The sequence below is a fragment of the Balaenoptera physalus genome (genome assembly GCF_965194825.1).
Source record: "Balaenoptera physalus genome assembly, chromosome: 5".
NCBI lineage: Eukaryota > Metazoa > Chordata > Mammalia > Artiodactyla > Balaenopteridae > Balaenoptera > Balaenoptera physalus.
In genome coordinates, this window is record NC_138884.1 from 49094811 (window position 1) to 49109319 (window position 14509).

Consider the following 14509-nt stretch of genomic DNA (forward strand, 5'->3'; position numbering starts at 1 on the left):
TCAGAAGGATAAACAAGAAACCAATAAATTTTTTTACCTAAAAAAATGGAGTGTTGCTTTTGTTTTGTTTTTGTAGTGGTATAGATGAAACAATTCTGAAACTATTTTAGGTGATACTCATTTAGAGCAAATGCGTAAGAATGTTGGTACTGTTAGGAGCCCATGTTCTCACTACAGAACAAAGGAGAATTGGAGAAATCAGTGTGAACTCATATTCTAAGATATACATCCAGGTTCAAACATACATCCATGAGCATATGCATGCAAATGTGTATATACATACATACATGTGTACGTATAAAGACATATTTTCTAGCTCTGTCCCCTCACAGGGCTCAGAAGTAAAGACATCAAGTAGCAACGTACATACTGTGTGTCCAGATCTTGGTTCTGTCATTCCCCATTCCCCACTCAAAGGGACCAGGGCTTCTAGGAGAAATGAGTGACTCTAGGCTGGGCAGAGAAGATATACGATGAGTTGTCTTATAAATGATGAAAATAATGAAGCGATTAAAAAAAAGTGATGGAGGCACGAAAAACGAAAGGAGGCAGCATGAAAACAAGAGGGTCCCACTGGTGAGATCTGAGACAATTTGAAGGCCAAAATATTTAAGGACAGTAATGAATTATTAATCATCAGGGAAAAAATAGGAATCCATGAGTTTAATAACTAATAATATATATAGATAAATAAAAGGGCTCTTATTACAGTAGGATGCTGAGTAATGACTGATAAAAGTAGGAGTTCTGGAGTTAGAAAAAAACATCATTTTAGAACCATGGTTTAAGCAAGCTATCATCAATGGATCCTACATATAGCGGATGAAATTTTGATGAAGAGTGGGATATTTTAATTGTCTTAAAGTATCTCCTCACGGACGGATTGCTTATTAGTTGTAAGGGAGCACAGTAATACAGTGGAGAAATCAGACAATGAAACAGGTGGTCAAATTTTGTATCACAAATAAAGAGCAGATGGACATTGTGTACCTCCAGATAAGATGTGCTAAGAAAGACACAACCTTTATGTAATATTCCATCTAGGAAGGCATAACCTGAATCTGACCAAGAGAAAACATCAGATAAACCAAAGATAAGGAATATACTGTTAAAAAAAAAGGGAGGGAAGGGAATGACTGTATACTTTTAAAATGCCAATATAATAAATGACAAAGAAAGGTTGAAGAATAATTCTAGATTAAAAGATACTAAAGACGTGACATTTAAATGCAAAAAAAGATCATAGACTAAATTCTGTATTGAAGGGGAAGAAATTTGCTATAAAGGACACTTATTTGATCAATTGACAAAATTGGAAAATGGTAGATTAGATAAAAGTAATGTAACAATGTTAAATCCACTGATTTTTTAGACTTTATGCAAGAGATTATCCTTATTCTTGGGAAATTCACACTAAGGTATTTAGGACTAAAAGGGCTATGATATAGTCAATGTAACTCTCAAATAGTCCAATTAAAAGAATACACATATATGCATATATGTATTTATAAATACATACACAGAAACATTCATTTACAAAGTGAATAAAAAAGCATTTGAGGACAAATGGTTAACAATAGGCGAATCTGGAGTGAGGGTACATGGATGTTCTTTATATTATTTTTGTAACTTTTCTGCAAGTTTGAAATTATTTCCCCCTAAAATCATTATGTTCAAGATCTAACACATTATTTTTCTCCCTAAATTCTATTTTTTTAAATTAAATTTTATTTATTTGTTTATTTATTTTTGGCTGAGTTGAGTCTTTGTTGCTGGGCGCCGTCTTTCTCTAGTTGCCGCGAGCGGGGGGCTACTCTTGTTGCGGTGTGCGGGCTTCTCATTGTGGTGGCTTCTCTTGTTGCAGAGTACAGGCTCTAGGCGCACGGGTTTCAGTAGTTGTGGCACGTGGGCTCTACAGCGCAGGCTCAGTAGTTGCGGCGCACAGGCTTAGTTGCTCCGCGTTATGTGGGATCTTCCCGGACCAGGGATAGAACCCGTGTCCCCTGCATTGGCAGGCAGATTCTCAACCACTGCGCCCCCAGGGAAGTCCACTAAATTCTATTTTTTCTTCCATAATTTCTACATAGCAGAACAGGACCACTGTCAACCAGTCATCCAGCTATAAACTTGGCAGTTAACCTAGATTACCCAAGGGTTTCAATTCATTTCCTTCTTTTCTTTCAACTCCCACACCCAAAGGGACATACCCTAAGGGACTATCTTGTATATTTGTCCTGTTTTCTCCAATCATACCAAACTGGTTCAGGTCCTAATCATTTAGCATTTCTCCTCTGATTTATTGTTACAATCTACTAATGCTCACCCTTTCTCCAGCCTTGGCTCTAAATCTCTCTAACCACTGCTACAGAGTGCCCTTCCCCACATGAAACCTGATCATGTCACTCTCTATATTTCTCAACTGGTACTGAACATCGGGTAGGAAAGAATGCACTGGGTCAACTTAAAAATCCCAATATTGATAAAATACACTGCTTTGGACCTTGAGATCCAAATAAGCAAAAATGATTGCCCAGAGCCTTAAGAGCTAGTCTAACATAATTGTAAACTTAGTCATGAAACAACTGCAAGAGCCATCCTGGACCCAATCCTAAAGCAACTGCTATTGAGCAATATATTCAGTGCCTGTTTCACACAAATAACATGAGATGGGACCTCTGGAAAAAGAGGTCATTAAAAGGAAAGAATGGAAAGAAAAGGTAGGGAATAGAAGGGAGGAAGGGTCGAGTATTGAAAAGTGAGGAGGGAAAAATAGAGAAGGTAACAGAAAGAAAGGGAGAAGAAGAAAAAAGTCTATTCTCTAGGATTTCAGGGTAAAAAATAGATCTGTCTCAGGGTAAGATGTCAACTTTTTGAGAATTAACTAGCCCTCTTAATTGTTCCTAATGGAACAATTCCTTTATGAAATTCTATGTTCTTTATGAACAGTTGACATTTTATCAGAAGTTACTTGAGAGCAGTATTATTCATAATCAAAGTATATTCTATAAGCACTGAAAAGTATAAGCAAATATGGAGTCATGTTTCTACTGCTTTCACTTTGTAGACTCTTTTTCATTTCTCAGTTCAAGGCATCAATATAGACCCATATACTATATAAAACTATATACATATATAATATATATGTATATATTATATACAAAAGCTATGAAATATATATTTATATCTCAATTCTAGGATCCCACTTTTGTACCCATATTGTAGATTTTCGATATCAGTAATAGATTCAAATAACTTTCATGTGGCACTTTAAGCTGCACAATAAAGATAAATAAAACATTTTATTTTATAAATATAAAATTTCTTTATATTTTGTACTAAGAATATAAAAAACAACAGATGGCAAATATATATTAAAGAGTTCATTAAACGATTTAGTTCCTCAGGGCAAAAATCTTACTTCTTATAGCTCTTTTCCAGTTTATAGAAATTATCATCCTCTTTCCCTAGAACTGGAACATTTTTATGAAACTGTTCTTTTAGGCAGTGAAAACAAAATCAAGAAGGAAGAAAACAAACTAAATAGAAGTACTGAAGATTAAATAAGTCTCAGCATGGTCTCCTCTCCCCACAAAAATTTTGTTTTCATCACCTCATTTAGTCTTTCAGTAACAAGTAACATTTGTCCTTCAGACTTTAATTTAAAAATCTTGGGACTTCCCTGGAGACCCAGTGGTTAAGAATCCGTGCTTCCAATGCAGAGGGCGTGGGTTCGATCCCTGGTCGGGGAACTAAGATCCCAGAGGCCATGTGGTGCAGTCAAAAAAAATAATAAAAAAAAAATTAAAAAAATAAAAATCTTAACTGTGCGTGCACTTGCGTGCGTGCGTGCGTGTGGAGGGGGTGGGATGGTGGCGGAGGAGAGAGAGACAGAGACAGAGAGGTAATACCAAAGGTCAATTCAGTTGACAGATGGGCTCTTTTGCTTGCATTTCTATAGGTCTAAGCATGTAAATATACTGGCCAATAGTACAGCAAAAACTTATATGCCACAAAGTTGTTTAATTTACTCTCCATACATATTGCTTAAAGAATTAAATGATAGCTAAATGCGGAAGTGTTTGACCTATCTTCTATTCCACTGGGAAACATGCTTAGAGATCTTTGAGCTTACAAAGGTAGTTTGTGTACCTCTTTAGATTTTATAAATAATGGGGGAAGGGAAAATCACCTTAGTCTTTTGGTGAAAAGATCATCAGATTCTTAATGAAGTCCTTATCAATCTGTAATGCTAATGATAGATACTCTTAGCAGTTGGTTCCATACACCATGTATCAACCTATCAAAAATAAAAATTCCAATTGGATAACAGATTAATAGTCCTTAACTCTATGAGTGAGATACTATTTTTCCTACCAAACTACAAAACTTTAATCAGCTTATTTTTGTTCTTTTATAAAAAAATTTTGAAAATAAAACAAATTCTTGCAAGGTACATCAAAAGCATTCAGGCAATAAATATCTAGCCCCACTGATTCTGGCTCACAGACCTGAGAGATCAATGAATCATTTTACAATACACAAAAACATAAATAATTACAAAATTTTTACACTTATTCTATTTTCTTAAAAGGCAGATTCCATTAATGTTATTTTATAGCATTTACAGAATGTTTCTTAGGAAACCATCATTGCAGAGATTTCTTCAATGTAAAAATAAATGAAAATAACTAAATGCCATATCCATATCCTATTTCCTAGGCACTGGCAAAGTTTCCTGTATAGGTCTTAATTCTGCACAAAGAGATTTCACATTTATTTGACCATTTAACAGGATCCTGGCAATAATCCTGTGGGAAGAATAGCAACATGTGTCAAGTATTTACCATATGCCAGGCTCCACATTCAGCATTTTACATGCATTATCTCTTTAATTCTAACAATAATCATATGAAATTGATATTATCAATCCCATTTCTACCAAAGAGAATATTATGAATAAGAGAAGTAGCCCAAGGTCACATGGTAGTAACCAGAAAAACTAGGCTGCTTGAGAAACAGGTCTGCCTAACTCCAAAGCCTGTTCTTTCCCTTACACCATGCCGCTTCATCATCACAAAGGAGGAAACAGAGGCTGAGGTACTCAAACAAGACTGCTTAGCTAGTATGTGGTAAACAAGATCTCAACCTAAGATTTCTAATACTGAAATTCTTTTCACTATAGTACCTGGCACTTCCCACTTTAGTACCTATACAATCATTCTAAAACACAGAGATATAGCCAATGTACAAAATCATGCCTCCATATTTTCCCCTGAAAATTTCCAAGAAGCAGTACCCATTAATATGACACCTGTACTTTCATACAAAACCTCCTAACATACAAAAGGTCTAATGCACACAAACTTCTTTGCTTTTCCAACAGCAGTTAAGCTGACCTGGGCTCACCTGGGCAGAAAATTCAAAGACTTCTTCGCTTGTTCAACCACTCAACACAGAATTGAACAACTAACCCTCTAGGTGCTGAAGACTGTGATTCCCCAACCCTCTCCTCTTTTTACCAAGTAACTACCTGATACTATCCCTCACCTCAGTACCATATGCATTCCCTTTAACATCTTTCTTATCCCAACTTCTGCTCCATTAACCTGAAAGAAACTTTTCTTAATTATTCTAATTTATTAACCTCAACCCAATAATAACTACTTCCAGTCACTATTTAATTTCCCTAGAGATTTTTCTCATATATCTCATGTAGCTTCCTGCTCCTGTGACAGGAATATTTTCCAACATTACAAGGAAGAAACAAATGCAGAATGTGGCTTTCTGTAAGAAATCTGTTCTGGACTCTCTTCAAAAGGTCACTATCATTAAAAAAAAAAAAAACAGAGAAAGAGAAAAAGGATAGGGGAAACTAATCTAGATTTTAAAAGAGTAAAAAGACATAAGCATATGTAATGAGTAGACCTTATCGTTGTGTGAAAAAAGCTATAAAAGAAATCTTGGGGACAACTGGAAAATGTGGATATGGACTAGACTTAAACATGACAGTATGGAATTACTGTTATTTTCTAATATATGGTAATGATACAGCAGTCACAGAGAAGAATGTCCTTACTTCTAGGAGGTACATGCTGAAGTATTTACAAGTGAAGTGTCATGATGGTTCAAATTACTTTCAAATGGTTCAGCGATGCCACACCTCCTCCCTGAAATGTATATAAACACAATGAGAATGCATGTGGCAAAACACTGGTAATTGCTGAATCAAGGTTGAAGGTATTTGGATGTACACTGTATTATTATTATTTTATTTATTTATTTATTTTTGACTGTGTTGGGTCTTCGTTTCTATGCGAGCGCTTTCTCTAGTTGTGGCAAGCGGGGGCCACTCTTCATCGCAGTGCACAGGCCTCTCACCGTCGCGGCCTCTCCCGTCACGGAGCACAGGCTCCAGACGCGCAGGCTCAGTAGTTGTGGCTCATGGGCCTAGTTGCTCCGCGGCATGTGGGATCTTCCCAGACCAGGGCTCGAACCTGTGTCCCCTGCATTGGCAGGCAGATTCTCAACCACTGCGCCACCAGGGAAGCCCTACACTGTACTATTCATTGAGATTTTCTGTATGTTTGAAAATTTCAAAATTCAAAGTTTGGTTTAAAAGGAGGGGGATAAAACCATTAGGCAGTCACCCCTTGTTTTTAGATTTCTAGTATTTTTGTTAGAGCATAAATAAGAAACTTCCCACTGGTCTACAAAGGGCTAAGTGCTAAATATTAGAATGGGTTACTACTCTAGCCAGGTTGTGAGTTAGAGGGATACGCAAAATTATAACGCTTTCCTTTTCCTCTAAAAACAAATGTATTTTATATTAATACTTTAAACATAAAACCATGTAATTTTCCCTTGTTACCAAAGATGAAAATTTATGGTTGTACTGCACAAATCTTTCCTTAAACCATGGAGTTTACAGTCTCCATTAGAACGTCATATACCAACGTAAACAAATGGTAAGGGATCAAACTATATTTTTTAATAAAATCTGTGAATTATTTGTATATACCTTACACAACCTCATATATGTTCTCCTTTCTGTTAATTCTGTGATAGATACTTTCTTATTCTTAAAAGGCCCAACCACTCTCAGAGGCCCAGCTCTTAGGCAAACCATGCAGAAAGGAGTATAATAAACCAAAAGAAAATGTAAAAAGAATGGCTAAGGCCACTGCTTTTTTTTCTTTCTCCTGGAATATAAGTCAAAGAGAACACCTTAAATTTTTTAAGCACCTATGCTTCTTCAAAATTAAGTTATAAGATATGACTGAAAAATTCATTCATTTAATTAGCAGACCATTTTCCACTATTAGACTTAAAATTCCCCATTCCAGACTCATAAACTGTGAGCTGTGGAAAATATGCTTGCCACAAAATCCCTACACTTACAAAGGTAAGAAAAAGCAAAGAGGTAACTCAAATCAATAACCTTGAAATGTATCGAAACTTAAAATCTCAAACATTTTTTCATGGATAATGGTTAGCTTCAGTTACTATACTAAAGATATTTATTTTCTTCCTACACACAAGCCCTTAGAGAATCTGTCCTTTCCCCACTCACTGAAAAGGCAACACTATTGTGAACACAAAACTGAGTCCTTCCAATAACCGCTGACTGAACAATGTTGGACATCCTTCATAATGTGAAACAAATGGATTCTCTCCCTTAGCAAGTTAAAATTTAGAATATGAGAACCAAGATAATTAGCTATGGGGGCTGAGAGCTAGCTGAACCTAACACCCACAACTGACCACTGTACGCTGATTAAGAAAGCAGAGCAAACCACTTGGCAAAGACAAACAAAAACAAGAGTACAGGCAACTCCAGAAAAAGAAGTAGAGAATAAACACCTAAAAATATTCAGTTCCCTGGAAGCCTGGCTATACTTCCTGTACTTGAGTTCTATAGTATCTGGTAATGGATAATTGTTCTCAAAATATTATTTTTTTTTGAAAAAAAGGTAAATATGGACATCTATGTAGGTACAAAACTTACAAAGGAAATAAGTAAAATTAGCATACTAAATATCAAAAATATGGTTAGGACATAGCAAAGCCTAGGATTCAATTACTTATAAATCAATAGATTCTTCCCCGACATAGTATATTAACTTTACACAAGGTCACCTGAGAAGACAGAACAAATCATTCTGCTCTAAACATTTTTTATTACTTTTCTCAGCAATAGAATAAAATATTAGAGGCCCATGTTTGATACAATGAACATTCACAGGCTACTGTCTTCAAACATAAATTCGAATATAATAAGAATGCTTCACATTCTTTTAGGGGAAAGAAATAAGTGATGTCTTTCTTCATGTATAAGAGAGGCAGGATAGATGAGCAGGTGAATGCCTGAACCCTGGAGCCAGACTCCTACGTTTGAATCCTGGTTTTGCCATTTCCTAATCCTGTAACCTTGGGCAAGTTACTTCTGCCTGTTTCTAACATACAAAATTACTATAATAGAACCAATTTCATAGGGTTGTTATGAAGAATAAATGATGTAATACATGCAAAAATCCTAAGAAACAATAAATGTTCATTGTTATTAATAGTATTTATTTTTATTATTATTCATGGAAGGAGGTATATTTCATATATCTGTGACATATAAAACTGAATTTCTTGAACAAGGCCATTCTTTAGCGGGCTTAGGAAATGAAAAACTTAAAAATCTATGATTCAAAAAACAGGGCAGATAAAGATAAGCCCACATTTAAAAAAACCCTACAATTTCTTTAGTAGGGCTTCTGCAACAATAAACTAAGAGTTATTCTTTCATGAGGGATATAGCTTGCCTTCTGATAAAGTTTTATAAAAGCTTTCCTTCAACAAACTCTGGCCGAAAAAGGAAGCCCTTTTTCCTGAACACCCACTTAGATACAGCAAAGCACAGGATAATCTACTGATGTTAGAGGAAGGTAAAAATCTTTAAAAGATTTTTTTTAATTATAAAAGATTTAAAAAATAAACCAAATAGTAACTGCTCTCATAAAGTATGAATTCTGATTGGTTCAGAGGTAACTACAAAAATTCACTCCTGTGGGGTTTTTTGGACTAGGCAATGATACAGTTAAGAAAGAGCTAGGGATACCATAAGGAGAAAAACAATTCTTGCATCATGAACACATGCTACATGATTTGCTTCCTACAAAACATGTGGTTAAGACCAAATATAAAAGAACCAACTGAAAGGTCAAAAACTATGTGGAAGGAAACAAGGAAGGGAAGGGAAGGAAGGTGGAAGGAAGAGAGAACAGACTATTACAAATAATTTCAGCTATTTGGAAGAGGAAAGAACCAAAATATCCTAATCTTTACTTAAAGACCCAAAATGATTATGTAAAAAATTAAAAAGCAAAAAATTAAATCAACTTAAATTAAAACGACCTGTACTTCCTTCCCTATACATTTTGAAATCAAATAATTCTTTAACTCACCTTCTACTTCAGCATATAGACATATTCACGACAATCCTTCATTCAGTCAAGAAATACTGAATCTTTACTTTCAAAATATGATTCTAAGTTAGGCTTTTTAAAGCTCCTCCCCGACTACACACAAAGAAGATAATAAAACAGCTTGAGAGCTTACTTATATTGCAGAATCCCCCTCCCCCATTCCCTTTCCTTCTATATCATGTATGTTGTATAACACTTTCCATTTACAAGCTCTTAGGAGAGCAGCAGTCATCTTTGTTTTCATTTACATAAAGCACACACACAACAAAAATGTCCTCAGGCAAAGATAGAGCTGATGTCTGACCAAATCAGGAGCAAATGTACCTGAGCCAGAAACTTCCTCCTAAATTCCCTATTTCCCCCAACTTAGGCATAGATCCTTTTTCTAAACGGAGGAGTTTAGCTTTCTTAGGATGCTACGAAGTAGCCACAGTCATCTCACGACCAGATTAATACACTTAAAGATGCCTTTTAGTAGAGGTCTTCATAAAACTGAGGCGCAAGGGACATCCCTGCCACGGGGAACACAAGACCAAAAGGATATTATATACTTTGTAAGACTAGGAAAAAACAGGCACGCCTTCTCCCACTCCTTTTCCCCAGGTCAAAACAAAACAAAAACCGGAACAGAGTGGCTAGCAGTTAAGTTTAAAAAGAAAATGAAAATGAAAAGCTGACATTCTAATGTTTCCAATTTTTTTAAAAAAATGTTGTTAGTGACTACAAAATCTCTCCTCAGACCTACAGCAAAAACAGCACACTTACCTCCTCCATTCCCTTTTTCTCCCCCCTTTTAAGTCAATAATTTTGGTGATGGCTCTAAACTCATAACCTTTTATGTAAACTCTATTCTACTTTTCAAAAATAAAGTCTATATGCTAATAACATATGTAATCAATCAACCGAATACTAAGGGCTATATATTATCATTAACAGGACATCAGTTTGCTTATATTCTATCCTTCAAAAACATAAGTAAAAATGACTTAAGGCCGATGCTTGTAACAAGAAATGGCAGCTAACATGAATTTAGCTTTTACTTACTATGTGCCAGACACAATATTAAGCACTTTACAAGCATTATCTCATTTAACCCTTATGAGCTTCCATTAAATACTATCAATAAACCCATCTAACAGATGAGGACATAAGAAATTAAGAAATTTATACTAGGGCAAACAGCTGTAAGCAATGACACCAACATTTAAACCAGGAAGTACGACTAAGTTTGGAAACTGAATCTTAATACATATTACACACTGCAGTTATCCCCTCTTATATCTACTTTTAATATTTTATACAATTTTTTAACATATTGTCAATAAAGACTGATGCATAATTTGACCTCAAAACAAGAACCAAATAAGCGATATTCAGGATCAAAATCAACTCAATGATATAGTCATAGAAACGGTAAGCTCTAGACAATAAACCAAAAGTCTAAGGGAAAAAAAAAAAGAAAAAAAGTTTCACAACATGGGTTAAAGTATGATTAAAATGATTCATATTTTTAAGTCCCAAACTTTAAGTATTATTTCTTAAAATAAAGAAAAACTGCATTAAATTTTTAAATCTCAATTCTCCAATTTGTAGTGCTACTTTACTTTTCAACTTATTTTTTCTGATTATAAAAACCTTTCAAATCTTGTAATTTAAGCTTCACATTAAGTACATCTGCACTTTTTATACTGCACTGAGTTCCCTTCTTTGAACTTTTTAAACTCTCTTAATATATGTTTCTAGAAAGAATACATTCTACAGAATTTCATTTGTGGGTAATAGTTTTCTAAACCACAAAAAATGCTATACTATTTTTCTCATATAGAGTCTAAAGCCCAAAATCTAGTCATAAATCTATTCCCAGAAGTTTTCAAACAAGGGAGTAAATTATAAACAAAACTCTTAGCTCAACATCCTCGTAATGCAAAATACTAAGAGCTTAAGTTTAAAACTTCCTCTTTGCCATATCAATGCAACAGTGCTTTTTTTCTAAGAAAAAACATTACCATTTGTTCAACTATAAGAATGAACTCCCCAGTCCACTCTATGTGTATCAAAAGGAAGTTTTAAATCAAAAATTTGTATGGTTTCTATTAAACTACATCCCCCTAACAAGTTAAAAGGGATATCACATAGAAATCCTATTGAATTCATACTCAATTAATTTCTGTACAGTATGAGAGGACTTGGACTTCCAAACCTACTGAGATTTAAAAATAAGTCTCATCATTTCTAATAATAACTAAACTAAAATGTATGATCTATATTTATAGTAATCCACAAATAATTATAATTTTAAAACTCCTTATAAAATTCAGTCATGTAATCAGATGCTTTAAAAGTACATGCTCAATCTACCCTAATGGAGTTAAGACAATCTTTTCTCAATGAATTTGAGATTTTCTTAGACTAAATTTACTAAAACACTGTTATTCCATGTGCTAAACACACACACACACACACACACACACACACACACACACACACACCCTTAGATTAACTTATACAGATAATGCCAACTAGGTCAAATCTTGCTTGCAGAAACACAACTATACTGCCTTCCAAAACAAAGATTACAAAAATGAATCCATAATAATACTTTCCAATTACCTTTCCATCAATATAAATATTGAGAACTGCTAGCTGGTAAATGAAGTATACATGATTGTGCCACTATATTCTGTAACAGTAACTGTAATTGGGCATTTCCCTTAGCCAATTTGGTATACTAAATATCTTCACAAATGTCTGATGATTTCTCACACTTTATAACTTAGTTGTAGAAAGTGACCACAGAAAAGCTGATAAAATTAAAGTACTCTTAATAACCTACGACCTCTTGCTCTTAAATATTTTAGAGAAATGAGGGTCGGCCTTTGGATATTTTATGAGAAATAGCAGGTTTCACTCAGCAAAGTGAAAAGTCAGGCACCACTTGAAGAATTCTACATAGGATTAAAAAAATAACAAATTTGATGAAATGGAACAAAATTAACTCCTCTTTGTTTTAAAAAAAAAGAAAAAGGAAATGATAAGAGTTACACTTTTCCTTTTTTTAAGGGTGAGGGGGTAACTTTCTGATTACAAAGCTATATGGCACAAAAGTGATAAACTTCTGCTTAGAGTTTAAGACTAAAGCTTCCTGAATATTAAATAATTTATGTATTTTTCCACTTAGCGTATTTTCTTCTTTCTTCATTCTTATAGTCTACTGCAGGGAGCTTCAAAATGGCTTCCAATAACCTCCCCTCCTGGGATACACATCCCTGTAAGTGTGGACTGGACCTCTCCTTAAGTGTGGACTGGACCTAATGACTCACTCCTAGTGAACGGAACAGGGAAAAAGTGATGGGTTGCCACTTCCAAGACTACACTACAAAAACCAAAGGCTCACACGGCAAGAACTAGTAGGCTGCTGGCAAACAGCCAACGTGAGAAACTGGGGCCTTCGGCCCGACAACCAGTGAGGAACTAAGTACTGCCAACAAGCATGTGAGCGAACTGCAGGCAGATCCTCCTCTAGGATTTTCAGACGAGACCAGCCCTGGTGGACGTGTCAAATGCAGCTTTGCAAGAGACCCTGAGCCAGAGGACCCAGCAAACGGCACCCAGATTCCTGACCACAAGAACCGTGAAATAACGTTTGTTGTTTTAAGTCACTAACTTTTGGGGTAATGTGTTATGTAGTGCTATGGCTTGAACTGTGTCCTGCTCAAAATTCGTATGTTGAAGTCCTAACCCCCAGCACCTCAGAATGTGACCTTATTTGGAGACGTGACCTTTACAGGGGTAATCAAGTTAAACTGAGCTCATTAGGGTGGGCCCTAATCCAATATGACTAGTATCCTTATAAAAAGGAGAAATTTGAACAAAGAGACAGACACACAGAAAGGGAAGACAATGCAAAGAGCTATGGAGAAAAGGCGGCCAGCTACAGGTCAAGGAAAGAGGCCTGGAACAGATCCTTCCCTCATAGATCTCAGAAGCAACCAATCCTGCTGACACTTTGATTTCAGACTTCTAGCCTCCAGACTCTGAGATAATAAATTTCTGCTGTTTAAGCCACTCAGTTTGTGGTAATTTGTTGTGACAACCTTAACAAATTAATACATGTAGCAAAAAGAACTAATACATACACTGAATTCAAAATGACTTTTATTGGCAATACCAAAATTAGCCTCAATGCAGGACTCAAGTAGATGGCCAAAGCTTCTAAGTCTTTATTCTGAAAAAAGACATAAGGTCGTATCAGAAAATCTTAGACCACAGATTTTTTTTTTTTAAGTTAGCTGGGACTCCTGCAATCATATAATCTAATTGACGCATTTCAAAAATGGACGCTGCTGCTGCTGATGTGCCAGGAACTGTTTTGAACGCTTAACATATATTAATTCCTCACAAGAACCCTCTGAGGCACCACTATCATCAATTCCATTTTTAAGATGAAGAAACTGATGTCCAGGAGTTAAGGACACAGCTGATAAGGAGCCAGGATTTAGTAAACCGAGGTACACAGAGAATAAGTGATTTATCCAAAATCATACTTAGTAGTTGAGATGGGACTAAGGCTAATGGTTCTTTCTCCTACCTTCAAATCTTTTCTCAAAAAGGCAAATAGAAAGGCTTTTCTTTTACTTGCTGTATTCAATCTTTGTAACACTGCTACCCTTAGAAGTATATATTTGACTATCTGCCCTCCTCCTCTACCTACAGAGTTACTCATTTTCTTCCACTCCCTGAACCCTAAAACACTACCTTTCAATTCCTAATACTTTTCTTGCATCTAGGTTAATCATTTTTATATACCAGAACACAGGATTTCACTTCCACACAGTTTGGAAAAACAGCTTTAGCTTAACATTTAGAAAAACACCTTTAGCTTAACAAATACACCTGGAAGGAGTAATACTATATTATTGGTCATCTGCATTTTACTAGGAATAAGTCAGATCCTTTTCAGAGAACAGGCCTTGAAACAAAGATGGCAAGACAGCCACTGCAAACTTGTCCAGGGAATCAGAGTTTTTTTCTGGAAT

The 14509-nt window shown here is 35.3% G+C and overlaps 1 protein-coding gene across 3 annotated transcripts in view; it reads right to left on the reverse strand.

The window, feature by feature from the left end:
- The window catches only part of WDFY3 (WD repeat and FYVE domain containing 3), a 270532-nt gene that overhangs the window by 221730 nt on the left and 34293 nt on the right, over window positions 1–14509 (reverse strand). The window contains exon 2 of one of the 3 annotated variants that reach the window (XM_082463213.1): window positions 4190–4297. The exons of the other annotated variants lie outside the window; for them this stretch is intronic. The gene's annotated coding sequence lies outside the window, so the exon portion shown is untranslated. The remainder of the gene's footprint in view (window positions 1–4189; window positions 4298–14509) is intronic. 3 annotated transcript variants of the gene reach the window in all.